Genomic DNA, 19,077 nt, shown 5'->3' on the forward strand with positions numbered 1-19,077 from the left:
GAATCATATTCTATGACACATAACTTATGAGCTTTCACATTCCCCATGCTCCATGAGCCTTGTAGTTAATGAAAAGAGAGGGTGACTACATAAAGCACCCTCCTCCCACCTTGTATAGTGTTGAGTCTTTCTCCTTTGATAATATACTTTTACCTTGCGTATTCTCTGTGTATTATTCCTTGTCTCTCTCTCTCTCTCTCTCTCACTCTCTCTCTCTCTCTCTCACACACACATAACTCATATCTCTTCCGCTTCACAAGAATCCATATCCGATTCTTTACATGGTATCAGAGCGATTTGGTAGTTTGATCTAGCCCATTTCGCCTCATCGTGATCGTGTGTTGTGCTCCACGCTGATGACCAAGAACCGGCTCATCGTTATCGTAGCTTCGCTACATAGGTCGCATTCGAAGAGAGAATCGACATAATGAATACTCAAATGGGGAGCGGTCTTCCTACCGAGAAGTTGGATCGAAACAACTCCGCATCTTGGGAGTACAAGATGCACTAATACCTTGTTGGACAAGGCTATTGGAGCTACATCAAAGGAGCGCATGAAGACCAACCCGCTGAAGCGGCTCCCGGATACGCGACATGGGAGCAAGCCGCAAGCCGCAAGCCGCAAGCTGCGTGATGTATTGCTTGGCGACATGTGTTCACGACCACATGCTCGGTTACATTCAAGAAGCCAAGACGCCGAAGGAAGCGTGGGAAAATCTACGAAAGATTTTCGCCGCCCACACGACCGCGAGGAAGCTTCAACTCCGCCAAGAGTTGAACAACATTCAACAAAGGGACATGTCCATCACGACATACACCTTGAAGATCAAGGAGCTTTGCGACTCGCTCGGTTAAATAAGCGTAAGTATCGATGATGATGAGATGGTGCAAATATTCCTCGGCGGCCTCGCACCACGGTTCAGCGCGATGCGAACCGCCGTTCTAGCACGGGAGAAATCGCCCTCCTTCTTCGAGCTCCAATCAATGCTATTGGTTGAAGAAAACCACGTGCGTACAAGGAGCAATGAGTCAGAAGGCCACATTCTCTACACGCACTCTAATGGAGGAAGAGGACGCGGACAAGCAAGAGGCCGATTCGGCCAAGGACAAGGCGGACGAGGTCCAACCTACGACAACAACTCCCAATTTCGGCCGCAAAACGGAGGCCAACGAGGAACCTTCGCAAGAAGGGGGAGCTTCCACTCCGGCCCGAGCCGTCAAGATGCAACCGAATGCGGATATTGCGGACAGCTCAGTCACTACAAAAAAGAGTGCCGAAAGAAGATGCGTGAATTGGCTTCCACAAGCCGACAACTGCCGAATTACGCACACAATTCTGACTACGAAGAGTATAGCGGAATGTACGGGAACAACTCTGACCGTGGTGGAATGTTCATGATGAAACATAGAGCAAACTCTATGTCGGCCTCTCCGGAGCCTCAAACCATATGACATCCCACAAAGAATGGTTTCTCGAACTTCGAGAGCTAGAGCGACCCGGTTATGTCGAAGCCGGATATGACACTACGCACCCGATTCGGCACATCGGCAATGTCCTGTTCGGTGAAAGAGGTAAGAAAACATACATTAAAAATGTATTGCATGTTTCCACCATCACGAAGAATTTGGTCTCGGTCGGCCAAATGGTTGAGCAAGGGATGGAAGTACGATTCGATCAAGAAGGGTGCTTCATCGAAAGAGAAGGCCGAATCATCGCACGCGGAAGAAGAGAGGGCCGGATGTTCATTCTCGATTCGCACGAGGTGAAATCCGCCATGTTCGCGAAAAGCACGAAAGTCGTCTTCGACATAGAGCTATGGCATAAGTGAATCAGCCACATCAATCTCAACAAACTCAAAGCAATGAAATCGAAAGGCATCGTCATCGGACTCCCGACATTCATTGCTACGAAAGGAGTCCATTCCGACGTATGGGGACCGGCGTAGACGGCTACATTCCGCGGATGCCAATATTACGTGCTCTTCATCGACGACTTCTCCAGGCACACTTGGATCTACCCGATGCGGCAAAAGAGCGAAGTGTTCGGACACTTCCAAACTTTTAAGAATGAAGTCGAGAAAGCCACGGCCGACATGTACGTTGCCTTCGATCGGATGGCGGCAAGGAGTACTTCTCGGATGTCTTCACGACGTATCTCCGAAAGGAAGGAATTCGGCGAGAATTCATTTTCCGACACACTCCGTAACAAAACGGGGTAGCCGAGCGCAAAAATCGGCACATCCTCGAAGTAGCGTGGGCCATGATGAACGAGAAGCATATGCCCAAGTCATATTGGGCCGAAGCTGCAAATACGGCCGTCTACCTAATGAATCGATGCACAACATCCGACGTCCACAAGGTCACTCCGCACGAAAAATACTTCGGAAAGAAGCCGGACTTATCGCACATACGGATATTCGACGCGATAGCGTACGTGCACATCCCCGACGAGAAGCGTCAAAAGCTTGACCCGAAGTCGGAGAAATGTATCCTCGTAGGATACTCACTCGAACAAAAGGGGTACAAGTGCTACAACCCCTCAACTCGAAAATCTCGAGTGAGTCGAGATGTCGTTTTTGACGAGTCCGTATCCTGGTACGCACTAGAGACAACTTCGCCTCCGACTCCGCTTGACCTGGAATCTGTCGCACAAGAGATCGAGGATGAAGATCGCCTTACGCGCATGATCGAAGAAAGTCCGATCACGACCCGACTGAGCGGACCACAAGAGCCTTTAAGCGATCAAAGCACATCACGGCCTAGCCCGAAGATGGACAAAGGCAACTCGAAAATGGCGGAATACGAAGACGATCGCATCGACGACGATGAATCGACTCACTCACTCGACAGTGAGTTCGGCGGCTCCGATGTACCAATCGGAGCTAAGAAAGCCCTCATCTCCGCAAACGAGAGGCTCCGTCGATCCACCCGTGACAAGAACCCCATAAGCCGATTCGGCTACAACGATTATATGGTGTACCATTACGCCTTTATGATGAAGGTAGCGACAATACGGGAGCCGGAAACCTTTTCGGAAGCCGTGAAGGACCCGCGATGGATCGAAGCAATGAATGAGGAGATGCAAGCACTACGGAAGAACGAGACGTGGTATCTCGTTCCCACCTCACCACACAAAAAGGCGATCGGATGCAGATGGATCTACAAGGTGAAGTATAACGCTGATGGCTCCGTAAACTGCTACAAAGCTCGACTTGTAGCGAAAGGATACGCTCAGACGCATGGCGTCGACTACGAAGAGACCTTTGCCCCAGTGGCAAAGATGACGACGGTGCGGACCATAATTGCGATTGCCGCGGCGAAAGGGTGGCACCTCCATCAAATGGACGTCAAGAACGCCTTCCTACAAGGCGAATTAGAAGAGGATGTGTACATGATCCAACCACCCGGCTTCAACTCGAGCACCCATCCGAAAGTTGTTTGCTGACTCAAGAAGCCACTCTATGGCCTCAAGCAAGCACCACGTGCTTGGCATTCGAAGATAACGCAATATCTTCATCAAATTGGCTTTCGTATGTCAAAATCGAACAACTCCCTCTGCATATGAAGCATCTCGTCATTGGAGGTGAGCATCTCGTCGAAATTAATAAAGTCAAATCCCTCCTTTCCGACAAGTTCGAGATGACGGACATGAAGGAGCTCCACTACTTCCTCGGCATCGAGGTAATTCGGACTCCGGCCGGAATCATGATCTCTCAACGGCACTACATCCTCAACTTGTTATACAAGTTCGGGATGGTTGACTGCAAATCCGCGGCAACCCCGCTCGATCACAATCTCAAACTAGATGCGAACTCCGGCACCAAACCGTGTGAGCTGACTCAGTATCGGCAACTCATCGGGAGTCTCATCTACCTCACGATCACACGACCCGATCTCAGTTATCCGGTCGGTCTCCTTAGCCAATTCATCCAAACACCGCGTGATACTCACTTGGATTGTGCTAAGCGAGTTCTACGATACATGAGCGACACAATGGATTGCGGCATCCTCTACAAGACCGCGATGCCAATACGCCTCGAGGGGTACACAGACGCCGATTGGGCCGGCTACAAAGCCGATAGAAGATCAACCTCCGTATTTGTTTTTTCCCTTGGCAGCGGAGCAATATCCTGGAGTAGCAAAAAGCAACCAACCGTCGCTCTTTCGAGCACAAAGGTGGAATACAGGGGCGCGATAGTGGCCACATGTGAAGCCGTATGGATACTCAAGGATCTGGGCGTACCCATCAAGGATTCGACTTCCCTTTACTGCGACAACATGAGCAGTATCTATTTGGCTCGGAACCTGGTATTCCACGCGCTGTCGGGGTTGCTACGCCCTCGCGTGCAGAAAGAAGGAGGGACCACGGGGGTCTTGGACCGAAGAGCAAGAGAGAGAGAGGAGAAGGAGAGAGAGACCCGATTACACAGAACCGAAGATTGCACAGGGACACGGCCCAACAAACAGAGATCACAAATAAACGCCGACGCAGATGGACGCAACAACGAAAGATATGTACTTATGAATGCGAGAAAATAACAGACTAAAGTATTACAACCCACGGTGGGGCACGAAATAGATACTAACGAAAACGAACAGGGCGGCGAACAGATGCCGACCCCTGTATGTCGCGACGCACAGAAAGGGAAAACAGGTCGGAGGTGCTACAGGACGCACTCGGGGCGTTCCACGGAACAGCGCAAGCCTCCTCGAAACCTGCACAGGTACGCGATGGAGCAGGAGACAGAGAAAGCTGGAGTGAGAGAGAAGCTTCGAAATCGGTTCGGCAGCACTTCCCTCTCCGCGCGAGATCCCCCTTCTTCTATTCTTCCTCTTCCTTTTTATATCCCGTCAAGAGGCCGTTTGGCATTAACTGCATACCAACCGAATCTACCCACCTAGGATCCTCGTATGTACCTACTTCGTCCTTAGGTACTTCTTGGCGCGCGTGTGCGTGTAGAGCCGTTTCCCACGCCTTGTTCCTCCGATTCCCCTTGCGGGCGGTTTTCTTCACGACATCCGCCCCCACCTAACCGCGCATCCACCGGCATGCGCCAAATTAAGTTGGCACGGAGAAAACCGGCCCGCCTTTACTCTTCGCCTGCCGGCCCTTCCTCGGCCTCGGATCGGTCGTCGCTGCTGTCCAGGAGAATCGGGTCGGGTTCGTCGTCGTGCCGCTTCTTGAAAGCTTTGATCCTCTTCCCGGCCACGGGTATCGCTATTCTCGTACCGTCGAGTTCCGCCAGATGATACGTCCCGTTGTCGTTGGCGCTCTGTACCGTGTACGGCCCGAACCATCTCCGTGCGAACTTCCGCGTTGCTCGGTGCTGGTTGTCGAGGCTGCTGTCGTAGACGAGCACCCAGTCACCTTGTTCGATCTTCTTCGGTCGGAGTCGGTGCGTTCGGTCGAACCTGGCCTTGTTCTTTATCCTCGCCACTCGGATCCTTTCTGCAGCCGTCTCCACGTCCTCCGGTCTCCGTTCGAGTTGTCGTATACGTGCTGCCAACAAGTCCTCCCGGCTCATCTCGTCCCTCCAGTCGACCGTTGCCCATGAGGAGATTGTTCGTTCCATCGGCATGATCGGCTTCTGGCCGAACATGAGCTCTGTCGGCATGTACCCGGTTACCGAACTGTGCGTAGTCCGGTCGGCCCACAAAGCATAAGGTAGAAGTCGCGGCCAGTTACCGATTTGGCCCCCGCACGCCCGAACCAGCGCTTTAACGATCGGCCCGTGTCCGCGCTCCACCTTCCCATTCGCCTCCGGGTTGTACGCAGTGGTGAGCGAGAGTTTGACTCCCAGCCGATCAAACAGCTCCGTGGCTTCCTCGGTGTCCAACTCCCCTCGGTCAGCCACGATCTTCCCGACGCACCCGTACCGGCATATCACGTCCTCGATCAGGAACCGACACACGGCCGCGGTCGTCTTATTCTGAAGGGCTCGGCCTTCCACCTGGTTCGTCAGGTCTTCCCGCGCTAGGACCAGATACCGCATCTGTCCTACCCCCATCGGCATCGTCACTAGATCTACCATCCATTTGAAGTGGATGGTCGGAGGGTACGTGGGTTGAAGCTCGTCCCGATGTCGGACTATGGAGTGCATCTGACAGCTCTCGCAAGTTGTCACGAACCGATGCACGTCCCGGTACTGCCCCGGCCACCAGTACTTCCCCTTCAGCTTCTCAAATGTCGCCCACGTTCCACGGTGTCCAGCCCAAGGGCTGTCGTGGTAGGCCGCCAGTAGCTCCTCCTGTTCTTCCTTCATCGCCACCACCCGGAGCGGGACGCCGTTCCTCTTCTTCGGGTGCTTCCACAAATGCCCATCTCGGAGAAAGAATCGATATGCTTTCTTCCGGATCCGGTTGGCCTCGCCTTTCGTCCATGACGCATCGGGCGTCATTGTCTTCAAAAACCCGCCGATCTGCAGCCACTCCCCGTCGTACTTGCTCGCGTCGAACTCGTTAAGCGCCGGAGTGCTCATCCCGTCGGTCGTCATGTATGCCGCCTCGAAGAAATCCACGCCGACTTCTTCGTCTTCCGAAACCATGCCGCCCTCGTCGTCGAACCTCGCTCTTGAAAGCATGTCGGCCATGGCGTTGTCTTTCCCGGAAATGTGTCGTATTTCCGGGTCCAGGGACTTGATGTACGCTATCCACCTGAGCATCGCCAGGTCCGGAGTCGCGCATCCGGAAACCATACCGAGAATCGGCAGGCAATCCGTCTCGATGATCACTTCTGTCCCTATCAGGTAGTCTTTGTCGGCCTTAACCGCCGAAACAATACCCCAGAGTTCGCGTTTAACCTGGGCGTATCCTCGCTGCCGTTCACTGAGGACTTTCGCGCCGAATCGGATCGGAAACCGATTGCCGTCCTCGTCTTCCTGGTTCACGACCCATCCGATCCCGGTCGGACTGGTATCCACCGTTATGAATACCGGGGTACCCTTCCCGTATACCGCCTTCCGAAGTGCCGGTGCCGCTGCAAGAGCCTCTTTCAGCTTCCGGACCGATTCCGCGTGCTCGTCTAGCCATTCGAACCTTCGCCCCTTTTTCAGCAACCCGTACAGTGGCTCCGCGACGTGTGCGTAATGTGGGATCCATATGTGGTAGAACGCGCATGCCCCCAGGAATCTCCGTACTTCCGTGACCGAGCTGCAGTCGGGCTTCATCGCGGAGATGGCTTCTACCTTTGCCGGAGACGGTTTCCGGCCATATGGTCCGCACAGGTGTCCGACCACCATGATTTCTGACTGCCCGAAGGCCGACTTCTCCCCGGAGAAGGTGAGTCTCGCACCCTCTAGCCTTTGCAGCACCTTCTCGCAGTCGTCGATGTGCGTCGCCACGAATCGCCGGCATCCGTCCGGGCCGATCGTCTCGTCCTTTTCTTCCACCGGGCATCCCTTGATCGGGATGTCGTCCAGAAACGGCATGGTGATGTCCGGGATACAGTCCCTCAGAACCTTGTTCATCGCATTCACCATGTGGGCCACCGAGTTGGTCCCTCCTTGCGGCAGTGTACACATCCGAACTAGGCCGAGGGGAGTTCGCATCGTCGTAATGTCTCTGCTCTCCACGGCTAGCTGGAACTGGTCGTACCCTGAGTATAGATCCCCGACCGAGTAAATTGACCTTCCGGCGAAGGCCTCCGCGAACTCGTCTATGGTCGGTCCGATCCCTGCGTTCCGAATCGTCACTCGATTGACCGGCTGCAGGTCCTGGATGAAGCGCAACGAACCGTTTTTCTTCGGTACGGTAAACCATCGATTCGAATATGGGGCGCTCGACGGCTCGAGAATTCCCATATCAACTTTCTGCCTCAGCAGCTCCATCAACTTCGGGATGTGAGCCCTCGGAACCGGGATTGGCTTGAGATTCCATGGTACATGCGGTACCGTGAATATCACCATCGGCTCCACGATCGTCGGGTCAACGCACCCGATTTCCTCCGGCGAGAATGCGAAGGCTTTCCCGTGCCTTCCGAGCATTCTCCGAAACCGGTCTTCCTCCGCCGGCAGTAGGAACCCGCCCCCACCGATTTTGAGCTCTCGGAGCGTCTCGTCGGTGAAGGTGTGTCCTATGCAGGCCGGATCTCGTAGACTAGGGTCCGATGCAACCCCTTTGATTCTCGACGCGCTGTCCTCCGGTAAGGGTGCCGCGACTGGCCTTACCTTCCGGTCCACAGTCTTGTACTTGGTGCTTACGTGGGCCGTCCGAACTGACTCGAGCCCTCGACCGAAGTCCGCGATGACTTCGTACATCTCCTCGGAACACACCGGTATCGTCCGGTCTCCGTTAAGGCCTTCTTCGACTACCTTTCCCAGCATTCCCAAGGTGTCGTCGAATGAGACCGCCTCCACGGCTCCGTTGATTTCCTCGTCAGGGCCGAGAGCTCCGCACGCTCGAAGTCTCCCCTCCGCCTTTCTCTTCTCTCGGCCGCCGATGCCGGCTATCGTACACGCTCCGCTGTCGGAGAACAAAAATTCCCTACCTATGGTACAAGGTTTCTTCGGTTTTATCGTACAGGTGTGGGGTTTTCCCGGGGTGTCCGGACTGTCGCGGCCCCACGCCTTGGCAGCCCTCTCTAAAAATCCTCTCGGTTTTCGGAACCGAGGGAATCGCGGTTACGTTCGTGGTTCGGCCTTACCGTCAGAAACTGGACCGAATGGCGCCCGTTTTGGCTTTTGACCCTCGCGTAGGCCGAACCATTGTCCAGCACTTTGGTCTCCATCCGCGCCGCCGTAATGTACGGTTCTCCCAGAATGACCGGGTGCGAAGACGTCTCCTGCACGAAGAAGTGTTGGTCAATCTCGACGTCGCCAATCTTGACCCGCACATTCGGACAGGCCCCGTGCAATTCCTCGGTGGCGCGCGTTGCTGCCCTTATTTTCCACCCGTGCTTGGTGTTGATCGGCCATTTGCCCTTCTTATAGAAGTCCATGGACATCAAATTGATCTCCGATCCGTGGTCCACCAAAGCTATCACCGGTTCCTGGACATCGCCGATCTTCACCGGGGTTTCCGTGGTCGCTCGGGCCCAGTGTGGTCTCGAATAGTGGCTTTCCGCCCACTCGTCTCCCAGCGCCATGTCGTCTAGGTGCGTCGTCCGCACTTCCACCGGTCTTTCCGGTTCTGTCTCCGTCGACAGCCTCTTCCAATTCACCAAGTCCACGATGGAGTCGTGGAACTCCTTCTTGGCGATTCCCAGCACCTCTCGTAACGACAGCTCCACCTTGCTGTCGAGGATCCGTTCCTCCAGGACCTTTCGTAAGTCCGTGGTCCTTTCTATCTCCGTCCCCAGACGGTACCCGCCCTTCTGGGGTTTATCTTGCGTACCGGCCCCGCCGGCTTCGTCCCGTCGTGGCCCGGACCGGGTCTCGTATCGTTGTGAGGGCCCGGTCGTCCCGGGTCTCCCCACCCGCTTCTCTTCTACCAGAGCCTCGTAGTTCTGGCAAGCAGCTTCCACGAAGCCCGTCCTTTCCTCGACCGGGTCGCTCCACCCGGTCATCTCCCGTACCCGTTTCTCCGCACGGTCCGATTCCTCCCTCTTCATCCTCGTATCGGCAAGGCCTTCCAGCACCGTCGGCCAGAATCCGGCTTTGCTTTCACTCCGGGCCTCGCCGCCCCCGACTCGAATGCCGGCCGACGCCGAGTAGTGGACGGTTTCCGCGTGTCGGGCCGCCGCCTCTTCCATCACCCTTTTCATACCGCCTTTTCCGTCGTTTCGGCTCAGGGCCCTTCGGGTGTCGCTGGCATGCACCCGTCCTTCCCACAGGTACACCACCTTGTTCCTCAGCGCCTCCGCGAAGTCGCCGCAGTCCTTCCGAATGTGGCCGACTTCATCGCACCACATGCACCTGTTTCCTGCCGCCGGCCGTCGGTCACGAGCCGGTTCGCCTCCTTCCCTTCGGGCCTGCGCGATTTGGAGGTCCTTTATCGCCTTCGTCAATTCCTCCAGCGCCGCTCCTCCGGTTGAGCCTCTGACTACGCCGGTCGAAGCCGAACCGGTTTCCAACCACTCCCGGGTCTCTTCTTTGCGCACCTGTGGCGCTGGTTCGAGCTTCCTTGCTGCGACCGAGCCCGACCCGGTCGCCCCGTTATCCGCCCATTCTCGCCGTTTGTCGAAACGGCCACAGACCTTCCTGACAGCCGCCCAGTCGGTAGTGAGCCCGTCTTCGGTTTCCAGCAAGAAGCCCACTTGCTCCCGATCCCGCTCGTCGACCGACTTGACAAACAGCAAGACCCGGCTCGTGTCCAGGATGGTTCGGTCAAGCGCCGAAAGGCGCGCAAAGTTTTCCTCGAACTCCCGGAGGAGCGCCGACGCGTTTCTTCCCTTCCCCGGGGACTCCACCCATTCCATGAACCTTCGCTTCGAAAGCCGGAGCGCGTCGTCAAGCCCGTATTTCTCTAGGAGCCGACCTTCGAACTCCTCCCAGGTACGGCTCTCCGTCCGCACCTCGAGCACCTCCGCATGGATGCTCGGCATCGCCACTCGGGGAAATCCGGCAAGACGCCTTTCTTCCGGAATGTCCCGCATCAGCATCTCTGCACCGTAGGACGCCAAATACTTCGTGGCATCCTTCCCATCGAACCGGCCGATCGTGCCGACGACCGCCTCAATAGCTCTGTCGAGGGCACCGGTGCCCTCGCGCGCGTTTACAATCCGATCCACGGCCGAAGCCATGGCCTCTGCGAGATCCGACCCCCTCATTTCCTGCTCTTCTGCCGCCTCCTTCACGTCGGGTTCACCAAGATGTCGGGGTTGCTACGCCCTCGCGTGCAGAAAGAAGGAGGGACCACGGGGGTCTTGGACCGAAGAGCAAGAGAGAGAGAGGAGAAGGAGAGAGAGACCCGATTACACAGAACCGAAGATTGCACAGGGACACGGCCCAACAAACAGAGATCACAAATAAACGCCGACGCAGATGGACGCAACAACGAAAGATATGTACTTATGAATGCGAGAAAATAACAGACTAAAGTATTACAACCCACGGTGGGGCACGAAATAGATACTAACGAAAACGAACAGGGCGGCGAACAGATGCCGACCCCTGTATGTCGCGACGCACAGAAAGGGAAAACAGGTCGGAGGTGCTACAGGACGCACTCGGGGCGTTCCACGGAACAGCGCAAGCCTCCTCGAAACCTGCACAGGTACGCGATGGAGCAGGAGACAGAGAAAGCTGGAGTGAGAGAGAAGCTTCGAAATCGGTTCGGCAGCACTTCCCTCTCCGCGCGAGATCCCCCTTCTTCTATTCTTCCTCTTCCTTTTTATATCCCGTCAAGAGGCCGTTTGGCATTAACTGCATACCAACCGAATCTACCCACCTAGGATCCTCGTATGTACCTACTTCGTCCTTAGGTACTTCTTGGCGCGCGTGTGCGTGTAGAGCCGTTTCCCACGCCTTGTTCCTCCGATTCCCCTTGCGGGCGGTTTTCTTCACGACAGCGCGGACAAAGCACATCGAAGTCCACTATCACTTCATCCGAGAGCGCGTTTTGGCTGGTGATGTCGACCTAGAACACATTAGCACCAATCTTCAAACGACCGACATCTTCACTAAAGCCTTAGGAGCCGACAAGCTATGGCAATTCAAGACCGATCTCGGATTGACGATCCTTGACCTGCCAAGCTTGAGGGGAGTACTAAAGACACTACGCAATAACGCGTAGATTCTGCAACCACGCACTACACAATAATGCGTGGATTCCGCAACCACGCAACGAAGCAGCAAAGAGCCGATCTACCGCGTAAAGTCGCGAAGAAAGACGCAAGCCGAAGCACAGACTTCGTAACTACGCACAACGCAAGCTGGAGCACGGATTCCACAACTCCGCATAAATGCGAGTCGACACGAGTCGACGCAGACTCCAAAACGCGAGTTGAAGCAGATTTCGGATACCGTCTGAAACCGATCCGACTTGAGCTTGAGGGGGCGTGTTGAGAATCAAGCTCAACTTGGTCTAGTGTGTGAACTCACCTTGAGATTGAATAGACACTCCAATAGTCAAGAGTCACCATTAAGTCACCTCTTTGTATTCTAGCATTTAGTATGAGTCATAGAATCATATTCTATGACACATAACTTATGAGCTTTCACATTCCCCATGCTCCATGAGCCTTGTAGTTAATGAAGAGAGAGGGTGACTACATAAAGCACCCTCCTCCCACCTTGTATAGTGTTGAGTCTTTCTCCTTTGATAATATACTTTTACCTTGCGTATTCTTTGTGTATTATTCCTTGTCTCTCTCTCTCTCTCTCTCTCTCTCTCACACACACACACACATACACACACATAACTCATATCTCTTCCGCTTCACAAGAATCCATATCCGATTCTTTACAACAAATTCTACATCGACAACATTTGTCCCATCAAAGGGCATTGCTATTCCTTTTAATCCAACCTCTTCAACAGTAAAAAAACAAACTCATCGCTTCAGGAAATTTGGACAACCTTGTCGTACACTTCAGGAAATTTGAAAGTCATCACCTTTAACCCCTACTGCCAAAATAGAACTGCACGTTGAATTATACAGAGAAGACATGCTTTTTCAAAGTCTAGTAGCAAAATCACTAAATCCTCTTTTTTCTTACAAGCCAAGGCAATGGCTTCCCAAAAAAAGAACAAATTATCTAGTGTACTTCTCTCCTGAATAAAACCAGTTTGGGTGATATGAATCCAATTATGTAAGAAAGGTTGCACTCTCAATGACAATGTTTTTGCGAAGATTTTATATATTGTATTTAGCAAAGTTATTGGTCTCCATTTTCTAATATCATTTGATATACCCTCAACCTTAGGTATTAAATAAATCAAGCCAACTGCCATACTAGGAGGCATGTACCCAGTGTCAAAAATTCTTTGATAAGCTTTTATTAAGTCTTGCCCAATATATTCCCAATATTTGAGGAAAAAATGTGGAGTAATTCCATCCTCCCCTGGACAAGGCATAAGACTTAAAGCTCTAATTGCATTATGTATTTCCATAATGTCAAAGGGCTTAAGTAATGCAACCTTCATTTCATTTGTGACTTTAGGCTTAATTTTGTCCCACACGCATTTCCTACTTGTGTGAACAGATTCGGTAGCAACCCCATCAACCAACAATTTAGCATAATAAGTAGTAGCAATTTGTACAATTTCTGACTCATCTTCTAGTAAGGAGCCATCTTCTCTCCTTAGTTGTTTAATCCCTACTACTGACCATTTTGGTGCAGCTTCGGAAAAAAACATCTTGTTTACTCTGTCACTTACTTGTTTCCATTTTGAAGCAGAAGCTTGATATTGTAATTGTAAAATGTTGTCCTCAATATTTCTTAATTCCCATTTCGCATTATGTAAAGCATTTGCCGCCCATTCACAAAATGGATCCCTTTCTTGAAAATGTTGCAACGATGTTAAGGCACAATGCATACTGATAATTTTTTGTGTATATCTTTCCCTTTTCCCCTGTGCCTAAGAGATTAAGAAACTACTAATATGTGATATTGCCAAGGCCACATTATCTTCCACATTTCCAATTTGCAATTAAGTTTGTCTCCATATATACATAACTTGTTCAGTAATTATGGATTCTGTAAACAATTCCGGTGGAATCCTTAATCTCCCTTGTTGCTTACGTTTTTCCCCATCATTAAGTTGTAATACAACTGGGGCATGATCGGAGAAAGTCATACCTGGATAAATGCCAACACTCCCTCCTATCTCCGCAAATAAATCACCAACATAAATCCTATCAATTCTTGACAGATTTGCCCCATTTAATCTTCTATCAGACCTAGAAAACATTAAAGAATTATGCAATTTTCCAAAGGATGGTAAATGCCAAACATCCAACAACCTTCTAGTTATAGTAAATTTTTCCCATGTGGATAAATTCTAAACCATGCACTGTTGCTCCACCATCACCACTCCTATCCTCGTGATCCTTAATCATATTAATGTCTCCTGTTATACACCAATGATCTACAACTGGCAATGAACTATCCAATTCAATCCACATCTGTAATCGTTCTCTAGAATAATTAGGAGCATACAAATTCAGAAAGCCAACCTTTTTATTATGAAATTTCATGATAACATATTGTGCTCTTCCTAACAACAAATTTCCTACATCCAACATCTTTACTTTCCATATATCACAAATAGCGATACATAATCCACCTTGAAGTTGTGTTGATCCATATGCTGGAACTCACAACATTTCCCAGTTTCCAGGCAATAATGAACTATAGACTTTAGTACACCTTTCATTAAAATGATGTTCTTGTAACATCACTATGTCCACATGCCCAATTATACATTTACGCAACACTTGCCGAAATCTCCATTTATATTGTTTACATAAGGATCCCCCAAGACCCTGAACATTCCAAGAAATAATCTTCATATTTACACAAATTTGGACAATAATCTTTTTTCTTGCAAACATCGATTCCTGTCTTCTTGAGACATCTTGAGACTTAATCATTCTTCTAAAAGAGATGTGATCTTTACTAAATGCATTAGTCTGCTTATGTACTCTCTGAATGGAAATCTTACTATCACTTGAAAATGTTCAACTAATGATTTTGTGGAAGTTCTCCAATCATTAGCATCCTTCATGAAAGGATTATGATCCTTCGGCAAATGCTTGGACATGGATCTTGTCCACCTCCCTTCAAACGAAGGCAAGGGTCCAATGTCAAGTTGGTAGTTCCCCTACAATCTCTTGTCCATTCATTGTTTCCGATACATTAATAAGAATGAGAGTATTCTCGGCATATAAAACGATTTCGCGACCACATCCTTCCTGATGTTCTTTATTATATACTTGAACGTCAAGTTTACGATCATTTGGTCTTGATTGTATTCCATCCACAATCTCCTTGCCAAGACCTCTATTGCTAGGTACTTCCATATTTCCCAAATCTTCAATCATTTGACTTTGTCCATCTTCTACGTTCGTTAAAAAATTGTATATATTATCCTTAGGTTGCCATTTGAATTTATCATGTGTTTTTTGGCAACTTGAACCCAAGAGCCACCAACACTTGTTTGTGGCTCATTATTTACAACATGTATCAGCCCTTTCCTTGACAAGGAACATTCCTTAGCTAAATGTCCCGTTCTTTTACATAAAAAACATTGTTTTGGTAACCCAACATATAAATTTTTTTGTCTCTTTCCACATCCCCCATTTTTCAAACAAGGTAATTTCACATATTCCGGCAACGGTTTTCCTCTAGTACATAATAATTTAACTGTTGGTATTCCAAATATTTGTCCGTCTTTGTTATGTATATAGGCACTCCAATTAAACCCCCTAATTGATGCAATAGATGATGACATTCCTTTGGCAATCCCGGAAAACTCGCAGTTAAAACTAAAAAATCATGTTGGGTCTCTCTCATAGGGTCAAAACCATGTTTCCATTCCTGAAATTTCACTCATGCTCCTCGTATATCAACAAATTTCATAGCAAGTAATACCTGGACAGATGCCTCATCTTCAAACTCGACATGATAATAGCCTCTTCCTAGAAATTGCATATCTTCAATACGGCCAATTTCAGCCTGCAATCGAGCCTCTAGCAAATGCCTGGACGATTTGGCCGAAGACCTAAAACTTGTATAATTAGAGAAATTAGTTGCAATGGGTGGATCTCTTCTCTCATCTGTACTTGTTCTTGCTCTGATAGCTGAAGCTCAACCATTAGCCCCACAACAGGATGAAAATCGGGAAGCGATTCACAAGATCCTCCCACTGTCGTAGTTGCCTAGGCCTTTGTCGTTTTCTCAGCCATGCTCTATGCTCTCGTTTTCTTTGTTTTATGTATAGTTGTGTTACAAGTTAATTACCATGTTAAAAGAGTTGATGGGATACTTTTTTTGTAAATGAGGGGATGGGGACTATGATCACTTTGGTGAGACGACCACAATGAGTTTTGCTGAAATTTGATGTACTTTGTTTGCTAACTAATACAAAGCAGTGTGTTTTTTGGAAGAAAAAAAAACAAGCAATCATTTGTTGGACATTTGAACACTCGTATATAAATGTATAAAGCCAATGCTTTCACGTTTTTTTATAGCGTTACAACTTGGTCGTATTTGCTTGAGAAAACAAACCTTCTCCAGCATAACATCTTAGGGCACATTAGTGTCTTTGCTGCAAATAATATTAAACTAAGAGAGCCTTCATTGCATTCATCGAGAGTTGCATGCCTAGCTTGTGAATGCACTAAGCTTTGTAAATTTATGGATCCAATCTTTTGCATTGGCATGATAAGCTATCATTATTTGATGGAATGTTGACATTATTAGTTATGGGATTGTTTCATTGTATTGTCACCATGAGCTTAAAACCTCGTTTGATATACAATGCCACACATGTGTCTGCTTTGAAACTTCTTCCCATCTTTGTAGTTTGATATTATAGAATGAAATAGCAATTAGAGAGATTCCATATAGATGACAATCTTCTTCTTTTTTTCCAAAAACATCTACTACCATTAGTTAAGAATGTACAAAGGAATCATTTACAACTCATATCTTACAAGACATCTTGCATGTCAAAGGAAAACAATGTGTAGATGAAACAACATAAAAAACAACTCCAAAACACCACATCATTCTATGTGTATAGCATTACTCGAACACATATTCTCCACGTGAGCCTCATACAAAACAGAATTCAGCATAGATGTCCTCCATTCGCTCCTCATGGCAGCACCCATCTAGATGTTAGGAACACTTGGAGGGAACAGCCACTGCGGTGGTTGATAATTCCACTTCACTTTACCATCCATTATCTGCAGCATCGACGAACCACTCCATTTCCGAAGGAATCGAGCTCTAGCTTCTTCACTTGCATCAGATGGCCCTTGAAGACTTTCAAACTCACCTCGCAACGTAGAAATAAGATTAAACCATATCATCATTAAATTCTCAGCCGGTGGGGTTCGTTTACCTGCGAGGGTCTCCTTGCACCGAGATACCCACACTTGCCAGACCGTAAGGCCGACCACTAATACCCATATGTCCACGTAGCGTTCTTGTAAGAAGAATAAACCTCCTTGCGTTGCTGGTTGCACAGATCCTTGATTCACCATTAAAGAAGGACTGTTTCCATTCCACCCTTGAAACCACGAGACCGATTCAATGGCCAACCAAGTGATTGCTGCGCTCGATACATGAACCTCAACCTCAAAACGAGCCAAGATTCTTAAGCTCCTCAGCCAGATTTCTTGCGCTCGTGGGCAGCACCACAAACAATGAGCGATGTCCTCCAAGCTCGCACTACACGCCTTGCAACCACTCATGCCGCCTCTATTCCCAAGCCACTCTCCCGTTGGAATAGCCCGATGGGTGATTAACCAGAAAAACACTACACGCCTTGCAACCACTCATGCCGCCTCTATTCCCAAGCCACTCTCCCGTTGGAACAGCCCGATGGGTGATTAACCAGAAAAACACTTTGATCCGCTCGGGAAGGGATGAGTTCCATATCCTGCTCCTGGTTCTATCCACGAAGACTGAATCGATAGCTGCATGGGTCCACTTGTTGGCACATTTCACGATACGAACCTAACTTTCTCCCCAAGCGCGTCGAGTATTCGAAGAAACCTAGTGATTTAGCTTGTTCTCCCTTCCACCTATATTCAGCGGGATCCCATTCTACGCGCTCGAGAGGCTTGCCTTCAACCACGTACAAGATCCAATCCTCCTCGACCTCTTCGACTGGTGGATTCACCTTCCATTTCTTTCCGTGTCTTGCCACAATTCTAATAGGGTACCAACCTGCACTTTCATCTAATAATCCCATCAGGACGGTCTTCCCACTCTTTCCTAGACCCCTGACATTGATAATATTTCCGGTACCATCACATTGTCCAGACCATTCACCCTCTTCCTCATTACCAATAGGAAGCGAGGAGACAGTTGTATAACCTACGTCAAGCATCTTTCTGCCATTTCGGACCTTTCCCATGTCTTCATATAATTGATCACGATTACTGCCGGACAACCGCAGCCAATCAGCCACCGAGTGTATCCCTAGATAATGCAATATAGCCCACGGCATGCGCTTGCTTTGTCCAAGCATCATTCCTTCTGGTGATTGCACGGTCTCGTTCCACAATAGGGGTTGGCGCATCCATTCAGCACTAGTACTTGGACGATTCCGACTTAGATGCCCACGAAGCATACTCCACGCCTGCATCACTGACATACAAGTACGATCAGCCAATCGGTTAGATTTCCTCAATTTTAAGTCCATGCAAAAAGGCCACGCTTTGTGTGACTTCCATTGCCCACCCAGTCTTGGACTCCATAGAATGCTCCTATTATGTATCAATGTTTTCCATAACTCATCACCGGGTAGCAAGCTTCTTACCAATATCTTACATAACAATGCCTGACTCTGCAATCCAGGGTCAACCAATCCTAAACCCCCCTTACTCTTGGGAAGAATCAATGTGGACCATGATACTTTGGCTGCCGCATTGTCTTTCCTCATCCCAGCCCAAAGAAATCCCCTAATACACGCTTTAACAGTACGAATAACTTGTTTGTCAAACATCCACACTGAAACTGCATGCCATAATGTAGACAAAAGCACATGGTTAGCTACTATGATCCTGCCAGCCAATGATAAGTTCACCCTTGACCAGTTGCGAATTTTGTCACAGATTTTGCTTTGAATATGCTGCAGCTGAATTCCCTTGTCAATATCTACCCCAATCCACGTTCCCAGATACCTAGTGGGTTCCTCGTTTGCAATCCATTTGAATTCAGCATTTGGCTTCCAAACTCAATCTTAATGTGTGTATTTACTCAATTATTATTATTTTACTCGTTTGTTTTTTACTTTGGAAGATCAACTTTCCTCTAGGAGGATAATCAAGTGTATTGTAAAAAAACAAATTTTCTATTCATTTTTGTTAATGGGGACTCTAGATGGTGTAGTTGGCTATCACACTAGAGGTCTCCAATTGGAGGCGAGATTGGATAAGTAAAGATGCTGAATAGAACGAGTAGAGTGTTTTGTATTGTTCTTTTCAGAATTGACCTATTCTATTTTTGTAAATCATAATCA

Source organism: Azolla caroliniana, unplaced genomic scaffold (assembly GCF_043228905.1).
Source record: "Azolla caroliniana isolate FFs.n. ecotype wild unplaced genomic scaffold, voAzoCaro1.0.p SCAF_16, whole genome shotgun sequence".
NCBI classification, from domain to species: Eukaryota; Viridiplantae; Streptophyta; class Polypodiopsida; order Salviniales; family Salviniaceae; genus Azolla; species Azolla caroliniana.